The sequence below is a fragment of the Myxocyprinus asiaticus genome, chromosome 11, assembly GCF_019703515.2.
Source record: "Myxocyprinus asiaticus isolate MX2 ecotype Aquarium Trade chromosome 11, UBuf_Myxa_2, whole genome shotgun sequence".
NCBI classification, from domain to species: domain Eukaryota; kingdom Metazoa; phylum Chordata; class Actinopteri; order Cypriniformes; family Catostomidae; genus Myxocyprinus; species Myxocyprinus asiaticus.
The window spans coordinates 14968037-14986754 of record NC_059354.1 but is presented as its reverse complement, the minus strand read 5'-3'; the positions used below and the strand labels follow the sequence as shown (position 1 = coordinate 14986754).

Sequence of the window (18718 nt, the reverse complement as noted above, 5' to 3'; positions counted from 1 at the left end):
CTGCTTTGTCCCCCCGACTCAAAATATGACTGTCTTGCCCTGAACAACCAAAACTCCACTTTCCGCGACAAAATACTATTATATCTATATTTCAGTTGGGTCAATTCTCTGAGGCCATCAGACGACATTCTGCACTTCAGCTCTGCCTCTGCACTTTTAATATTCCCTTCCAACTCCACGACTTCTCGGGCTTTGGATTTTTTGATGAATGAGGCATAATGTATGATCCGACCCCTAAGAACTGCCTTAAGTGCCTCCCAAGCCACGCCCACAGAGGATACTGAGGACCAGATGGTCTCCATATAAACACTGATTTCAGTCTTTAACATTTGTTGGAAATCAGGATTTTGCAAAAGGGATACATTAAAGCACCAACTATATGATTTCTTTTTCTCTGTATGTAGCAACATCTCTAAACTCACCAGGGCATGATCTGAGTCTAAGATGTTTCCAATTGAGCAGTCAACAACAGATGAAATGAGGGATTTAGATATTAAAAAAAAATCTATTCTAGAATAAATCTTATGAACTGATGAATAAAATTTATAGTCCCTACCAGATGGGTTCAAAAGGCACCAAATATCTGCAAGACCAAGATTTTTACACATCCTGTGAAGCATCAGTGTTGCTCTAGGGGGCTTACACACTTTTGCTTCACTATGATCAAGGATTGAGTCCATCAATAAATTAAAGTCTCCTTCCAATATTATATCATGAGGGGTGCCAGCGGCTTGCAACATCCCTTCAAGATCTAAAAAAAAAGTCATCAGCGTTATGTGCGTAAATATTAGCCAAAATCAACCTTTGCCCCTGAATGTCTGCTAAAACAATAATGACTCTTCTTATTTTATCTTTAATCTGTTTGAGAAATTTGAATTGTAGATGTTTATTTATAAGTATAATGACTCCCCTGCTCTTACTTGAACCAACACTAATGAAAACATGTCCACCCCATATCTTCCCAAACTTTTCAGCTTCCTGTGGGGAAAGATGCATTTCTTAAAGAAAGACTATATCATATTTCTTACGCTTAAGAAAAGAAATAACCTTCCTTCTTTTTATGGGGTGCCCCAACCCATTCACATTCCATGTGGAGAGAGATAATCCACTCATATTAGCAACTGACATATTGATATAATAAAAAAAATAAATTGTGTGTCAAAAGCAAGATTATACAGACCACATTCCCCATTAATGCAACAATCAAACCCCGAACAAAACAAACAGAAAAAAGAAAAACATGCGCATTAACCCCATGCATGACAGCGCCAACCGGCGTCAATCTCTCTAAACTCAAAAGGTCCATGTACGTGAGCCCCCGCAACAACTTTGCCATCAGATTGCTCAAGTCCAGTGCTTCTGCACAAATTTTGTGAGGCATGTAAAACAGACCTCAGCCAACAGGCAGAATAAACACAAAGAACATGTAGATTCATCCACAGAACTGTCTTGAAGGTGTGTTCCTCCACAAAACAAACTCTAGCTGATATAAAGCCGTTCAGTTTCCTCGGACAGACAAACAATTGTTCAGTGAGCCAGCTGTTACGAGTGAAGCAGATGACGTAATCATTCTTATGTCCCTTAAAATTACTCCACAAAACAAACTCCAGCCCACAGGAGGCGTAAACACAAAGATCGATCAGATTTATCCACAGCTGACCCGAAGGAGTATTATTCAACAAAACAAACTCCAGCCACTAGGCGGAGCCAGCACATAAAGAAACAAAACAGGCATCCCGGTTCCTCGGATGATCAAGAATCAAATTCACTCGGAGGCCGCGTAAAAAAAATACACCATGAATTACTCAGTCCGTCAACTTTATAAAAGACGTCCTTTATGTGAGCATGTAGATATTTTGCGGTCATCCATAGTGTCCATTCTCAATCTGGCCGGGAACTTCAGTGTAAAAGCGATATTCCATCAATGCACAAGTTTCAAGAGTGTCATGCCACAAATCAAACTCCAACCGCTAGGTGAAGCCAACACAGAATGAAACAAAAAATGGCGCCCAGCTTCCTTAGACAGTCGAGACACTGAACAGCAAGTCAGTCCACTCACATAAGAAATGCCTTGTTTGTATGGAACCGCTGTAGTTTGTATGAAGGCCAGTGCCTTTTTGGGGCATAAAAATACTTTGCTGCCGTCCTTGGTGTCTGTTCTCAGTTTGGCCAGAAACATCAGTGCAAAAGCGATCTTCCGTTGATGTAAGAGTTTCTTACATTCCTTGAACCGATCGAGTTTCTCTCTTGTCGATTTCGCAAAATCCGGGAACAAGAAAATATTGTGATTCTTCCAAGAAAGCTTTCCTTTGCTCCTTGCCTCGCGTAACACAAGATCTTTATCGGATGATCTCAGAAATTTGGCCAGAATTGATCAGGACCTGTCTCCCTCAGCAGATCTGTGAGCCGGGACTCTGCGAGCTCACTCGATTTCCAGCTTATGGCCCGTTATGTCTAGCAGACTCGGGAAGAGCTCGTCCAGGAATTTCACCATATCTCTGCCCTCTTCGCACTCAGGAATTCCAACAGTTCAGATATTGCTCCTTCAATTCCTATTTTCGAGATCTTCCAGTTTTTCCAAAATATATTCCAAGTCTGTTTTGGATGTGGGCAGATTAGTGGATAATTCCCTTTCCAATGATTCCAGATAATCGATTAGTTTCTCAACATCTGTCACTCTTGTGACCAACTCAGAGAATTTTGTTTCCATCGCCGTAATCGATCGACATATTACACCGAGATCCTCCAAGTCAGCAACAACCTTCATCAGCATCACGAGATGTTGGACAGTTGATGCTTGATTTCATCTCCCGACGTGCCATCCAAAACGTGTCCCCAGCTCGCAGTCCCATCAGAGGCCTCAGCTTGAACACATAAGTGTCTTTTAATGTCTCCAGAGTCTGAGGATTTTTACTTCTTTGCCATGTTTACCTCAAAGAGCAAATATGTAACTGGGTGTATCGAATCTCACCGGTTATAACATGAAAATAATCAAAAAACCAGCAAAGTGCGCAGAGCTAGCCGCTCACACGTATGCTTCTCGCATGGCGTCATGTGACCCCCCATTTGATAATGTTAAAAATAATTATATGTACACATGCTTGGGATGAGATGAGGAGTGGATAAATATATAAATATATTTAAATAAATATATAAAAAATATATAAAGGCACTGAAGCATACATGATTTCAAAAGGCCCCTTTCAAGTGTGAATGTCATCACGGCTAGAAATCTCTCGCTTTTGGCCTGTTTTTGTCTTTCATTGCTGAATTCTGTAAAGGTGCTTCAATGAGAGCCAAATGGTGTTGATGGTGTTGTTTATTGCCCATAGAGAGCTCTCCAACAATCAGCAAATCACCAGCTGAGCTTAGTAGTCCCCTGCAGCCTCCCACTGGGCCCCAACAGTCCCTTCCTGCTGCCTTGAACTGGAGGTATTTAGCAGAACCAGCATTAACTGGCACAGCGAACTTAATATAAACATGCATTGCCAGAAACAGGAAACATTAGAGATAAGTTCTCATTTCTGAGTTACTGCTTTTTATGTTGTTGTTATTGACAAAATGCATACAAATAAAGTATTTTTACAGTGTCAAACTTACCCTGAACTTCCTTGTGCTCTCATAGCCCTTCTATTTGCACCTCAAACATACAATTTAGTCCAAAATCTGAGATGCATTTATTTTTTTATTTTATTATTATTATTATTATTAATATTACAAATTATATAATCATCAATTTGAGTGAAAAGTTGAATAATAATAATAATAATAATAATAAACATGAATTTCAGAATTTGGTATTAAACTGATGATCCTTGTTATCCCAGAATGTTCCAAAGAGCATCTTATGTGCTTCAGAGCACGGAAGCAAGGAGATCTGACTTTTTGTAGCTACAGTTAAAAATAATAATAATTCCTTACATTTATATAGTGCTTTTCTAGGCACTCAGAGTGCTTTACATAGTATAGAGGGAATCTCCTCAACCACCACCAGTGTGCAGCATCCACCTGGATGATGCGACGGCAGCCATAGTGCGCCAGAACGCCCACCACACACTAGCTATTGGTGGAGAAGAGAGTAGAGTGATGTAGCCAATTCAGGGATGGAGATTATTAGGGGGCCATGATAGATAAGGGCGAATGGGGGGAATTTGGCCAGGACACCGCGGTTATACACCTACTCTTTACGAGAAGTGCCCTGGGATTTTTAATTACCACAGAGAGTCAGGACCTCGGTTTAACGTCTCATCCGAAAGACGGAATTAGCTATTAGCTAAATTTTATTTAGTTTTCTAAAAATAAGGTGCAGAATTTCCAACATTTGTTCTTCATTTGATTTTTGCGTCATTACATTTCTTTGTTTTCAACTTTTCAATATTCTTAAACTTGCTGTTTATTTCCAGGTTTAAATAAAATTTTGAATCCCATATTTTCAAAGCAAACATTTGAACACCATGTTTTACATCACACAATATTTACTCTGGTCTCATGTAAACATTCAATTAAAAATCTCTGTCTGCCTGAAAGAATCCATGCCAATTATATATTTAGTGGTGATCATTCAAAGAGATATAATACAGTTTGATCTAAATATGCCTTATCATATTAGACCATCATAATTGTGTTAATACACAGATCTATCATGATCCTCTTGTCTCAGCATCTTTCTCTGGAAGCCCAGTGTGTCAGATCCACCTCATTTACTTATCAGCTTGGTCTATGACATTATGTTCATGATCAAATCAGCACTGCCAGATTAACTACTCCTAACCAATGCGCTATGAAAGAAAACGTTAACTTGAGTGTTAACATTCAGCTAATGCCTTCTGGTATTAGCCATAATTTTTACCCAGCCCAGAATTGTTTACAGTATTTACAACAATGTTTGTTCATATCTCTAGTGTGTCGTTTCTGTGTTATGAAAACGCAAAGTATATCAGGAGAAACTGCCCTTCGTGGATTAGCTGCTTTAGCTGCAAAAAACCTGATTGGCTTATGCATAGGCTGTTGCTGTAAGTACTGTGAAGAGGTGGGGAATTGTTCTAGTGTAACACCTCCCTTCTCTGGAGCCCTCTGACTGTCTGTTAAGTTCTCAGTGATTAGACGAGCCAGCTTGTTCTCCCCATAACCATCAGGAACTAGGTTGTTACCATGACGACAAAGGCAGTGACAGACACGACTGCGTGCGTTATGTGTGCTGGTCCAACATGAAAGTGGCCTTGAGTGGAATCCCAATGAGGATGGAGAAGTGAATAATCCTGCAATCTAAAAATTGTGCCACAATCTCACATGCACTCATCTAATTATAAGAATTCATCCAGTGTGGAAGCACAGAATGAGCTGAAAAGACAGCCTGAACACAATAAGTCAGGTCTCCTTTTCTTACTTTTTGTGCTTATTGGGCATTATTCATGAAACAAGAGCAGAACAAATTTTGTGTGTAATCTGTAAACCCAGACTTTACATCGGACATCATGATGCAGTACTAAATTTGAATTTATTTTACCTTGTGTAGTTTTGTTCATGGTTCCGAGGATGAGGGTATTTCAACCTGTCCATGTTGCCATCTGCCTAATATGGCTAGCATCGATCAAGTGACAGATCAATTTGCATCAAAATACTGTAGAGTCTGATAGGATGCACAGTTTATGAACACCAGAAGATATGCAAAGTGTTTTTTTCCCTCCTTTTAAAAGTTGATAAGCCTATTTATTTTGCTATCCTAATTATGCACATTTGTATGGTTAGTTGCATTTAATTTCTTGTATTTAGCTATGTTTTCTCCCTGCTGTCCAAGACCCTATCAGAAAGGCATGCATCCCAGTTTTGGGTTGAGAACTACTGCCATTTTTTATTCCTTTTTTCTACCACCCCTCCCCCTCTCCAGAAGAGCCATACACATCTGTTTTGAGTTACTGGTAACCATTTATATGGTAATTATCTACAACAGGCTGTGGTTATACATGCAGAATTACAGCTTGTCTTCCACTTTGCCAGTTTCCCACAGCCTGCACTTTTAGTGTTTTAAATACAATGCAATTGCAAATTAAACTCATCCACCAAATATTTTACCAATGTTTATTCTCCAAGATTTAGAGATATTTGTTTGTCCATAATTGAGAAACCATTGCATGTGAACTTGCTGAATTCAATTCAGTGCATGACTGTTTTTTTATTTTTTTATTATTATTTTATTCAAAAATGAACCATAGTTTTCACAAGGACATTGAACTAGATATTGAGCTTATTTCTCCTACAGGAAATATGAGTGCTTGTATGCTTAGGTTCCCTATCTGTCACTCACTCGACGTTGTGTCGATGTAGTGACACTAAGGGTCACTCTTGGGAGCCCCAAACACCTCTGCTTTTTTGAAAAAAGGCCAATGAGAATTGGCGAATGGTATTTGCATGCCACTCCCCTGGACATACGGGTATAAAAGGAGCTGGTATGCAACCACTCATTCAGATTTTCTCTTCGGAGCTGAGCGGTTGTATTCAGTGCACTGAATTCAATTCCCTCCAAAGACGCACCTCAAAACTGCTGGATTTATGGCGCATTTCAGTGGCTTCTCCCCCTCTGCACCCGTGGAGTGCAGAGAACCCCCTGGGCGCTTCGGCAGAGCGAAAATAAGAGAGTATATTCTAAAAGAGTATATTTTCATTTACAAAAAGAGCGGCAAACCCCCCGTTCCTTTCTTCCCGGAAGTGCATGAGGAGCTGACAAGATCGTAGGAAGCATATTTTACTGCCCGGTCCCAGTCTTTCAGCTCCCCCGCTCTCACTACCCTCGATGGTGGAGCGGCCAGGGGGTATTCGGTGATCCCCCAGGTGGATAAGGCGCAGATAAGTCCGCAGCGTGCCGCCCCCTGGCGCGGGCGCCCGAAGCTCCCGTCCAGGGCCTGTAGGTTTACGTCGTCCCTGATAACTGTGGCCTGCGGTGCTGCTGGACAAGCCGCCTCCACCCTGCACACCATGGCTCTCCTGCAAGTACACCAAGCCAAGGTGCTAAAAGAACTGTACGAGGGTAGTTCTGACCCGGGAACTACGCTCGGTGACCGATCTCGCTCTCCGGGCAATGAAGGTCATGGCGTGGTCTCTCTTTTCTCGGTTTGGAGTTGAACTCAATCTCGATGACAGCGCGCCTCACGAACAAGAGCGCGCAGTTGGTGCTGAACTGTCTGAAGGCATTCAGATAGAGGACAGTGGTTCCACCGAAACTTTTTCAGAGGCTCCTGGGGTATATGGCATCCTCAGCGGCGGCCATACCGCTCAGATTGATGCATATGAGACCGCTTCAGCACTGGCTTCAGACTTGAGTCCCAAGATGGGCATGGCGCCACGGGACACATCACGTGACCATCACACCAATCTGTCGCCGCCTCTTCAGCCTTTGGACCGACCTAGTATTTCTACGGGCAGGGGTTCCCCTAGAGCAGGTCTCCAGGTGCATCATGGTTACAACAGATGCCTCCAAGATGGGCTGGGGCGCCGGATGCAAAGGGCACACAGCCGCCAGCTCCTGGATTGGCCCGCGGCTGCGTTGGCACATCAACTGCCTAGAGTTGTTGGCAGTACTGCTCAGCCTGCAGAGGTTCCGGCCGTTGATCCAGGGCAAGCACATGTTGGTCCGGTGTCTTCAAGGCGGTCTACGCTCCCATTGCATGTCACAACTCGCCCGCCGTCTCCTCCTCTGGAGTCAGCAGCACCTCAAGTCACTATGAGCCACTCACATCCCGGGCGACCTCAACCCTGCAGCGGACACGCTGTCACGTCAGGTTACCCTCAGGGTAGAGTGGAGACTCCACTCTCAGGTGTTCCAGCTGATTTGGAGTCGATTCGGTCGAGTACAGGTATACGCCCTGACCGAGGCACCCCTCGGTATAGATGCGGTGGCACACAGCTGGCCCCCTGGACTACGTGAATATGTGTTTTCCCCAGTGAGTCAGGGAGGACGAGGAGCAGGTCTTCCTAGTAGCAACCTACTGGCCCACCCAGATGTGGTTCTCAGATCTCACGCTCCCCCCCAATGAATTCCCCTGAGGAAGGACCTTCTTTCTCAGGGACGGGGCACCATCTGGCACATGGGACCAGACCTCTGGAATCTCCACATCTGGCCCCTGGATGGGACGTGGAAGACCTAAGTGGCCTACCACCCACGGTGGTAGACACGATCACACAGGCTAGGGCTCCCTCTACGAGGCGCCTGTACGCCTTGAAGTGGAGTCTGTTCGCTAAGTGGTGTTCTTCCCGACGCGAAGACACCCAGAGATGCGCAGTCGGATCGGTGCTTTCCTTCCTGCAGGAGAGGCTGGAGGGGCGGCTGTTCCCCTTCACCTTGAAGGTGTATGTAGCCGCTATTTCGGCTCATCACAATGCAGTAAATGGTAAGTATTTGGGGAAGCATGACTTGATCATCAGGTTCCTGAGAGGTGCTAGGAGGTTGAATCCCTCCAGACCGCGCCTCGTCCCCTCGTGGGACCTCTCTGTAGTCCTTCGGGGTCTACGGGGAGCTCCCTTTGAGCCCTTGGAGTCAGCTGAGCTTAAGGCACTCTCTTTGAAGACTAGGGGACCTGCAGGCGTTCTCTGTCCGACATTGTCAGGTTTTTATAATGACCTAATTTCTGATAGTTGTTAGGATACACGTAAACACACTTTTTGTCAATGTCACAGTGCAATGTTAAGGTGGTTATAAAAGATTAAAAATTAAGGACAACAAGACCAATCACATTTTGGCTTGCAATTAATTTTAAGAAAGAAGCGCAATCCCAATAGAGTGCAACAATGCCCAAAAACGTATTTGAAAATCAGACAAAAAGAAAAAAACAAAGGCTCAAGACTGTATACTTTGTGTCTCTAAATACAGTGCATGCATAGAGGGAAGCACTACAGTGCAGCTTAGAAGCTGTGCTATGGTTAGCACAGCAATTGCTCAATAAAGAGAGTATGTACCATAGGTACCTGTCCTCATCCTAAACTCAAGCTCCACTTTTCACCCCCAAAACTCCAACATAACAGAAACTCTTCTAAATCTTAAGATAACAAAACATTAAACTCTAACAAGTATCCCCCTTAATATTCATCTGGCAGAAAAACACATAAAATAACACCTAATTTTAACATTTAATCTCCCTATCGAGTCCCATGTAAAGAATGTTGGGAATTAAAAAATCCTCTGCCCAGTTTCAGTAAACAAAAAAACAAACAAACAAAAAAACAAATCATGTTGTCCAAACACAACTAGATTGAAGTAAACCTTTTTAATAAACATACAAAGTTAAATTACTTGGTTACATGTATTGGCCACCTACATTTCAGATCTGTATTTTGTGATGGAAGGTGAAAGAGAAAACATTATCTTTTATGGTGCTTTTTTTGTTGTCCTAACTTTGTAAGCATGTTATTCTGGTTCTGTTTGCTCTGCCTGCTAGATGGCAGCAAGTACTAGGAAAAATAATGTTTCTTTATCATCTTCCATCACAAAATACCATTCTGAAAAGTAGGTCATACCATAGACATTCATTCTATTTTGGATTGCATGCATGTTGCCCATTGTTTCGTTGAATGTCTCAGCCTCTGAGTGGACTAGAAGCTCAATCTACACACAAAAAATCAGTATCATTTCACTATCATTAGGTTTACAAAATTTTCATTTGTTCATATTATTCAAAACATACATGTAACCACAGAAGAAAGAATATCTTATGGCTTGTACTAACATGAGGGTGAGTAAATAATGACAGAATTCTCATTTTTTGGCAGAATTATACATTTATACTGTAACATCATTATGCAGGTTTGTATATGTTTAGCTGACATGTTTAATTCCAGCCATTGCATGCATAAGGATGATACTTGCGCTATGCATAAACTTCCTCTCTCTGTTTTCTATTTCCATATTTATGAACATCAAATATACCCTTTTTAATGATTATTGATAATAGTCTGCTCTTGCAGCTGCATATGTTGATGTTTTAAGTGATCTGCCAGGCTGAAGACACTCACTTTGAGCAGAGTTTGTGTGATCAGTTAGCAGGGCCCTGAGAGAACGTCTCCACTGAGCTCTGGTGAGTGCAGCAGACTAGAGGACAGTGGGGTTAATGGTTAGTGCATGCATAATTAATGGCTGTATGAACTGCAGCTAAGAGCATGTGCAGTGCTACTCTCCTTAGTAACTCTTTCTTTGTCCTGAGCATTTATTAACATGCTTGATGTACTCACTCTCAGCACACGAAATTAAGTTATCCAGGTTGTGGCTCTGTTCTGAGAACATAGATAGATAGATAGATAGATAGAAAGACAGACAGATAGATAGATTTAGAAGGTATACATTATAAATAAGGGAACACAATTTACACAGTAACAAGAGCACAGAACTGACGCAATATACACAGTATATTTTACAATAAATACACAACATTGGAAAAAGACATCAGAATGTTACGTGAAAACAGATTATCAGAGATTGTGCCACTCCTAGAACCCCGTAATTGTTCTGGCCCTTGCTAAATATATTGCACCGGTTATAAATTACTGACTACCTCAGTTTCCCGAAATGTCCTTTAAAAATGCTATTTTTATTTTTTCCTGTATGGCTGCAATTTAAGTCTCCCTATATCACAGTTCATCAGTCATTTTGAGGTTGTTAAAGGGGAAGGCACAGGATTTCTTTACTGACAGAGGCAAAAAAAAATAAAAAAAAATAAATAAAAATAACATGGTCATTTAAAACATGAGCCCCTTTCACACATGCAACCTGGTAAATTGCAGGAAAATTGTTGGATTGCCTTTACTGGTAAATGTACCACATCTGCTATTCACACATGCAACTGTATCTGTCTTTTTTCCGTTTTGTGACCATTCACACATAAGCACCAAAATGCTGTTAAACTCAGATGAAGTTAGTTATTTTATCAGTCGACAAATATCTTTGCGCTTTTAGGCTGGATTACACTACACCACTTCTAAAATCTGAAATTAATCTAAAAATACTAGGTATCACACAGTTACTGAATATGTAAATGGGTAGAGACAAAAACTGGGCATCACAAACTAAATGACTGTCTATCAGTCCAGCTGTCAAGTAGGGGTGTAAATCGCAAGTTTCATCATGATACGATCTTAAAATTATTCTCTTAGCCAACGATCCGATGTTTGCCGATACCTGCTGCAATGCGATTTCGATTCAATTCATGGGCCTGCGGTCGATATTACAATTGTATGTGCCTCTTTTAAACAATCAATTACTGTCAAAAATGCAATCAAAATAAAATCAAAATATTTCATTGAGCTCTCAAAAAATTGCAAATCCAGTATTCACATTGGGACATCCACAACAAAATAAGGTACTTCAGTTTAAAAAAAAAAAAATAATAATACAGAAAAATAATATAATATAAATAATGATAATAAAAAAAAAAGTAACATGATCATCAGTCGTTTGATGTCAGCTCTTTGTATTGTGGAATGAGGTTAACACTACAGTGACAATTTGTCATCTCAAGACAACAGTCAAGCAAGTCTTTCAGTCCAAAATACTTACATACCCATGACAGATAGAGTATGTGCTATCCATGTTTTTTCTTGACTACAACTTCCACAGTTGTATTGAAAAATTCTGTCACAGTTTACTGTTAGTAATGGTGTTGAAGTGTAGATGTGAAAAGTCTTGTAATTGATGTTGGTTCCGGGCTGGTGTTTTTTCTGTTCCCTCTTCAGTGCTGTTCAGAATGTCGGGGCTCTTTAGCCATTGCTCTAGAGAGCTTTAAAATAAAAAAAATTATCATGTAGAATCCAAATTTGTTGCATGTGCCACGATATCGAGGGAAGTCCAATTTAATCACACATGTGGTCGCTCTGCACTATGCTGTCACCGGAGTTCATTGCCATGTTGACGTGCACGCACATGAATAGAGCAGAGCGCAACTTCAATCACTTCAATCACTCCATACACAGCCGTGACCCACATGAGAATATTCACTTTTTATGTGAAGTTACAACTTCTTATTCGGGGAAATAGCCAGTGCTAAATTTACCTGTATTTTTGAATGGGGCATGCTCACACATGACTGCTAAACTGAAAATTGTAGGTAATTTTCTGGAAAAGGCTGTATGTCACCACTGGTTGTTTTAGTGGTGGGGAAAATACTTCACAAAGAGATGTGCATGCACTCTTTGGTGTCTCACCATTGCTGTTTATAGCTTTTATTTTTCATATTACAGTGCTTACAATGCATAGATATCCCATTTTTGTTCATTTCTTCTATACATCTTACTCTAAGCAAGAGCAAACTGCTTAAAGGGATAGTTCACCCAAAAATGAAAATTCTCTCATCATTTACTCACCCTCATGCCATCCCAGATGTGTATGACTGTCTTTCTTCAGCAGAACACAAACAAAGATTTTTGGAAAAATATTTCAGCTCTGTAGGTCCATAAAAAGCAAGTGAATGGGTGCCAAATTTTTGAAGCTCAATAAAGCACATATAGCCATCATAAAAGTAATCCAAACAACTCCAGTGGACTAATTAATGTCGTCTGAAGTGAAATGCTAGGTGTAAGGAATAGATCAATATTTAAAAAATGTTTTTGCTAAAAATTCACAAGGGTCGAAAAAATACTTAAGCGCAGTGTTGTTTACAACAGAGGCGCATAGATATTCATACATAGATGCAGTAGTGTAGTCTAGGCCATACACAGGCATATGCCATATGCCTACCTATCTTTCTTAGGATTTTGCATATGCCCACCTAAAATAAATGATGATATGTATGGCCACCAGAACAATGAGTAGGCTTTTTACCCGGAACTTTTTCAATCTAATAACACGATGCTGTAGCACCCTTGAGTGAATTGTGATATTTTTTATTCTTTTTTTCATTATTAACATTATTTAAAAAAGTGTACAGAGATTCTCTTTAAACGGGCACAGAGCGCGGGAGGCGGGAGCGCAGCTGATGGCACGAACAAGACAGACAGTCCAACTAAGCTGATCCAACAATCATAACGTTCATTTCGGACGTGATTGGATATTTGCTAACCAATCATATTTTCCGTTTCAGTAATGGCTGGGACATTTCCAGCATCTAATGCTAATGCAAAAACATCCCTGGAGTAACTTGTGCTGTAAATTTATTTCCCTGCTAAACGTAAATATATATATATTCATTTAAATTTAACTTATGCAATTAAACTTTGTGAAAATACAGCATGCTAGTTTTTGATGATCTTTGCAGATGCTGGACACCTGTGAACATACTACACTCATATAAGCTATACAACGCTTAACAGTTTATTGCATATTATGCATGTATTCGTTTTTTAGAGTATTTTTCATAGTAGCCTAATGAAAGGAACATTAATAAGACCTATATATTTAAATCAAGTCACCATACCATGGTTCTTAGTTTTACTGTACACCATGCCAACATGAAACTTACTATAAACTAGAAACTTACTAAAAACTTTCTTACATGAGACTATAATTACAACAGCCAAAAAAGGTTTTAATGGGATTTGGGATAAAATGTGTGTTTTTTTTTTTTACACATTTTACATATGCACTGTATATAACCGGGTGCATGTTTTTCTTTTGTGTGTGCGTGTGTGTGTTGGGGGGCCTTCATAAATTCACAGTATGCCCACCTACTTTTTTAATGCAAGTGAATGAAGGAGATGACTCAGACCGAGCTCCTTGCTCAGGCTGCTGCATAAACTGCTTTAGTGTTGAAACAGTATCGCGTCCATAGGAACAGCTGATTATAAGGTATCTTCGTATGAATATATATGCAGAGGAGGCTTACGCGCTTCGTCACACAAGAGGCAGTTTGAACTCCACCCTCGTCAATAAGATGGCCGGAAGCGAACATTTTTACTAAAAACGTTTTCAATATTTATCTATTTCTTACACACCTAACGTTTTGCTTCAGAAGACTAATTAATTATTCCACTGGAGTTGTATGGATTACTTTTATTCTGCCTCTATATGCTTTTTGGAGCTTCAAAAATTTGGCACCATTTCACTTGCATTTTATGGACCAACAGAGCTGAAATATTCTTCCAAAAATCTTCATTTTTATTCTGCTGAAGAAAGACAGTCATACATCTGGGATGGCATGAGGGTGAGTAAGTGATGAGAGAATTTTCATTTTTGGGTGAACGATGTGCGTGCAGGTATATTTTTGTAAATACCTGTATTTGTCGCAGGGAAATCTCTGGCGGGCGATCTCCGGACGTGGTAGCACTTCTCGGGGTGTTGATCTATCTCTCTTGGCTGCACCCCCCCCCCAGTGGTTGGGCCCTTGAATGCTGTCACATTTGCCCCCCCTTATGGGCGGGCCTACTGGTTACATAAAATGTATATAATTGAAATACTATTTATGCGAAATACCTTGCCAAAGCAACGGTACCTCCATTGACATAGCTTTTAGAAGCAAGGACAGATATGTCAAATGTAATTATATTCTCTGTTTTATTTTAAATATGTACTGTTTTGAGTTGTCCTGTTCTGTTATTATACCAATCCTTATCGTCGCTGTCCAATGAAAAATACGTATCTTTCCCTGACAACCAAAGCCATTTATGCAAGCACAATGTCAGGTGGCTTTAAAAAGTAGACTATACCAGCCATATCCGGTTGCCAGATATCTATACTCATGAAACCGCGAGTGAAAGCTAATTCTGACGTTTATGCGTTTGACCCAGAAAACGCGTCTCGAAAACGAACTGCCCACTCAACAACCGGACTAGAAACCCTAGGCATAAAACTGATTTCCATCTAAAATGCTGTTATTTTCTATTCATTTTGTAAGATTGTTTATGAGAAAAAGAGTTTCTCCATGCTCTTGGAATTGTTTTTGGAGATACATGCTTTTCATCAGACAGCGACGTTATGAACATTCTTTCTTTCTCTGTCTCTCATGGTCTCTGAGATTAGTCAAGCAACATGTTTGCAAGACTACATGAAGTGCCTTTATCTGATCTGAGAAATGCAAGGCCAACCAATCCAATTAAATCTATAGCGCCAAAGCCTAACATCCTGATCATGAACATACTGTAAACACATTTACAGTAAGGAATTATGCAAATCTTTTACAAGCAAACAAGCACAAATTTAGACAGTTCTGAGTGCCAGGTTGTGGAAGATGCAGCAGACTGCTGTGATCTAGCATACTGGGACTAAGTTCCAAACAGCAAAAATCACCCTTCGAAGGGCACTTTGAAGGGAGAAAAATCAAACACTTATTTTTGGTTCCACACCTTTTAGCCTTTCAAAGCTCTCAGAGTGTATGGTAAAGTCTTTGAAGGGAATAGGGCAAAGGGACGATCACTTTGGAATTGAACGCACCCTAGGACTGTACAGCATTGCTCCACCACTGCAATCCAGTGACATTGTACATGGTGCATATCCTTGAAAGATGGGAGGGAATGAGTTATTAAATGAATATATGACCCATATGACCTACAGTGCTCTGTGTGTAATAGGGGTAACGAGTTTACTGATCCCCAGACACAGAGGATATTTCTTATCTATCATCCACCTGACTGCCTTCCAGTAAAAGATTTCTCCCTTTAGGCTCCATGACAGAGAGTGAGACAACAGGAAGATAAGAGTTTCAGTGTTTGCTCATCTGTGTGGGGCCAAAAAATGGAGCTCGCCCCCTGCTTCACTGCTCTTAGGAAAGGGCATTCAAAAGACTGGAAGTTCTTGAGATAATGTTTTTCCAAACTTAATGTCCTATTTAAACAGTTGAGAGAATAAATACTGAAGGACCTAGTTGGGTGGTGGGGGGTAGGGGGCTTATAGTGATAAAAGCAAGAGAGATACCATTTATGCACATTTCCTCCACCTTTTCCTTCAGCATTTCCTCTAGGAGGTGGTGTGATAGAGTGGTTAAAAAAAATACTCAAACATTCCCTTTCTGGCCATTGGTTGGACAACAAGGCATTTCCATCCAACATTCCAAACATGGATGTTTTTGGCACCATTCTGAGTAAACTCTAGAGACTGTTGTGCATGAAAATCCCAGGAGACCAGCAGTTACAGAAATACTCAAAACACCAAAATTCATGCCACAGTTGAAATTGCTGAGATCAAAATTTTTCCCCATTCTAATGGATGATGTGAACATTAACTGAAGCTCCTGACCCGTATCTGCTTATTTTATGCATTGCGCTGCTGCCACACGATTGTTTGATTAGATAATAGCATGAATAAGTAGGTTGACAGGTGGTCCTAATAAAGTGGTCACTGAGTGTAGATTGTTTAATCTAGCTATTAATGAGATGAGATGAGATATTTTGTATATGTATCTTTCCTATATGCAGCCGGTGAGTTGAAAATAATCAACACAGGATACAAAAATATATTTTAGGGTATTTATTCTGACTGCTGTCACAGGAAAAGGACAGCGATTGATGGGGTCGTATTGTATAATAAATAAATAAATAAATAAAAAATACAAAACTGTGCCTCTGTGCTTATTTGAAAAATGAAAAATTGGATTACAATCCAGGAGTTTTCTGCCAATTAGTAAATGTGACTCAAAAAGAACAATGTCCCTAATGAGAGCAAAAATTATTCAGTAAATTTCAGTACAATGAAACTCAGTAGAAAGAAATATGATATAATGAAATACGGTAGAGGCTAATGTCAAAAGAAAATAAAAACAGGGCATTAGCCAACCCATATGCCTCGGCATCATCACCCCAGTATATGCCTATAACATTCACAGTATTTTATGCCTCCAAGTACTTGTATGAATCACTCAAAGCATTTTATTTTATTTTTTTGCATTTAAAACATGCTTGAACACTCACAGTATTTTATGCATTTAACAAATGCTTGAATCACTCAAAGCATTTTATGCATTTTTAACCAGGCTTTAAGGACATATATAACAGTTTAAAACAATACAATTCTCATTATACACATTTACTTTAATGGAAAACACTCGGGGCTATAAATTATTAAATGAGATATGATTAATACTAAACTTACATACCCAGTCCTGCATGTGCAAAAACATGGTCAAACTCCACAAATACAATCCATATGCATCCTTCAAAAATAACACATAACAAACACTCTATTTTAACATGTGACTCTTGTGAGAACTTATTGTAATTTATCAGCATTTTGTGTAAAATTAGATTTTTACCCAAAGAATTCTCAACCGATGAACAAAAGTGGGAGCTCTCTTGCACAATGTATGTTCTGAAGTGTCTATCATGAGAGAGTGCCAGAAGGCAGGCTTTGCAAAACTCCGGCTCTTAAAGGGGCCTCGTCCAATTTATGACTGGAGTTAAAATACATGAAATTTCTCCACTTGGCTACATTTAGATGACACAATGTATTTTCAGTTACAAGTATGTCTTTTTGTGGTTTGACAGCTTGAATTAAACTTATTCAAGGCTACATAAAGAGAAATTGCATAATAAAAATCACCATTTTCTAATCTTTTAGTTTGCGCAGTTACACCAGTTTCATGCACTAAGCTGCAAACTCATCAACGTTAGGTTATTAATTCTTGAAGAAGTGCAACATCCTTTTGTAACTTTTGTGTGTATGGTGACAAGATTCACAATTTATCAATGCCTCAAAAGCATATCGAGAAAATAATGTGCCAATCAATAATCAATGTATCAATATTGTAACAATTCAAGGATGGGAAAGGAGGAAGCTGGGACAGGCTTGACAAACACATAGATATTTTATTTTCTAACTGTTGTTGCGGTCTATGGATGCTCTAATAAAAAATTAAGCACATGAAACAAAATACAGGTATATCTTTCTTGAATTGTTACAAAAATAAAACTTGGGGAAAAAATATTAAACAAACTGAATAACAATAACTCTTAATTCCTTATACAATCCAAAATAAAGTATAAAATAAATCAAATTAGGATACCACAAAACACCACAGAGAAATAAAATAAAATCAAATCCTATCTACGAAATACGGCAGTACATGGGAGCACATAGGGAAAGAAATATAAACCCATATTAGCTTAGCCACCTTTAGCTTTACTTCACAGTACACATATAAGCTCTCAAATACATACTTTATTAACTCAACTCAAGCACTTTAACTTAACACTTTTAGTAAACCAAAGCGTTAACACAGAAATGCATGATACATTGAACAAACATTACTTTATGCACTTTATATGAATTATTCCTAAATTTCACATACCTAACCCCTTTTAGTTTCACCAAGCGGTCCACTCATTACACATGCGAACTCCGTGCATCTAATCAAATTACACATCAAACATCTTATTTTAGACTAACACATGAACTACATAGTGCATCTTTACAATACAAAATGTATATTTATCCAGAAAGATGATATTTACCACTTTGTAACCCAAAGATCTCACAGCAGCTTCACCATATATTTCTCTCTCACAGCGTGAACTAGTGGCATGTGCACTGCTTGCCAGAGAGAAATCTCACCTCACAGAATGAGGATTTCTTAAAGGGGCCATACCAAATTTTAGTGCAATGCAAAAAAATGGCTTTTTAAACCACTTGGCTACATTAAAATTCTGCTTAACATCTTCTTTTGTGTTACACAGAAGAAAGAAAGTAATACAGTGGTTTCGAATAACATGAGGGTGTGAAAATGACAGAATTGTAATTTTTGAGTGAACTATCCCTTAAAGTATGTTAAAGCAAAAAATACACATGTCACTTCTAACCCCTAGGTTTCTCCAGGAG

The 18718-nt window shown here is 39.6% G+C and overlaps 1 long non-coding RNA gene across 1 annotated transcript; it reads right to left on the bottom strand.

Moving 5' to 3' along the window:
- Window positions 1-9798: 9798 nt before the first annotated feature.
- On the bottom strand, window positions 9799-18407 carry LOC127448611 (uncharacterized). The gene is made up of 3 exons (XR_007898561.1): window positions 18192-18407; window positions 10219-10260; window positions 9799-10078 (listed from the first exon to the last, which is right to left on the bottom strand). It is a non-coding gene; the product is annotated as an uncharacterized LOC127448611 (long non-coding RNA).
- Window positions 18408-18718: the final 311 nt, after the last annotated feature.